Source organism: Dipodomys ordii, unplaced genomic scaffold (genome assembly GCF_000151885.1).
Source record: "Dipodomys ordii isolate 6190 unplaced genomic scaffold, Dord_2.0 Scaffold153, whole genome shotgun sequence".
In the NCBI taxonomy this organism is placed as follows: Eukaryota; Metazoa; Chordata; class Mammalia; order Rodentia; family Heteromyidae; genus Dipodomys; species Dipodomys ordii.
In genome coordinates this window covers 1,379,155-1,379,968 of record NW_012267369.1, presented here as the reverse complement: position 1 = coordinate 1,379,968, position 814 = coordinate 1,379,155, and positions in this window count along the sequence as shown.

The window sequence follows — 814 nt, the reverse complement described above, 5'->3', positions numbered from 1 at the left end:
CTGGAAGGAGCCTCCCAGCCCAGCCAGAGGTACACCCTCGTTTCTGTCTCTCCATCCAATCACATTGGCAGTCAGGTTAATCACCATAGCACGTGCTAAAAGTTTCCGTGCATTTGGAGAAACCACAGAGGCCGTGAGAAGACCTGTGGTTTCCTGGGGCTGGGGAGGCGGCAAAGTCGCCAGGTCCTTCGGCCCTTGGTTTGTTGGTGAAAGGCCTGAGAATGGAGCAGAGGAGTTTCTCGGTGTGCAGCAAAGTGTGAGTGAGGCAAGGCACTCTCATGGGGGCAGCTTCAGCGTCACGGGGACCCCACAGTGACAAGGAGGCGGCCATCACTCATTCCTGCCACCTACGAGGTTGGGCAGATCCTGTCTTGCTGATGAGTCTAAGACGTCATTTCCCAAGGGTGGACAGGGGCTGTGGGACGGCAGGCCCGAGTAGCAGGCCAGTGTGTGCTTCTTATCACCCACGTCATCATGGTCAGGCTACAGCCTTCCCAACACTGCCCAGACCTGTGCGGGGCACGGGGCATGCAGTGCCGGAGTTCTGTGCAGTGACACCGTAGTGGTGGGAAGATTCTGTGCAGTGACACCGCAGTGTGACGCTGTAGTTAGTGGTGGACAGATCCTGAGTGGTCACACCGCAGTGTGACGCTGTAGTTAGTGGTGGGTACATCCTGAGCGGTGACACCACAGTGTGACGCTGTAGTTAGTGGTGGACAGATCCTGAGTGGTGACACTGCAGTGTGACGCTGTAGTTAGTGGTGGGTACATCCTGAGCGGTGACACCGCAGTGTGACGCTGTAGTTAGTGGTGG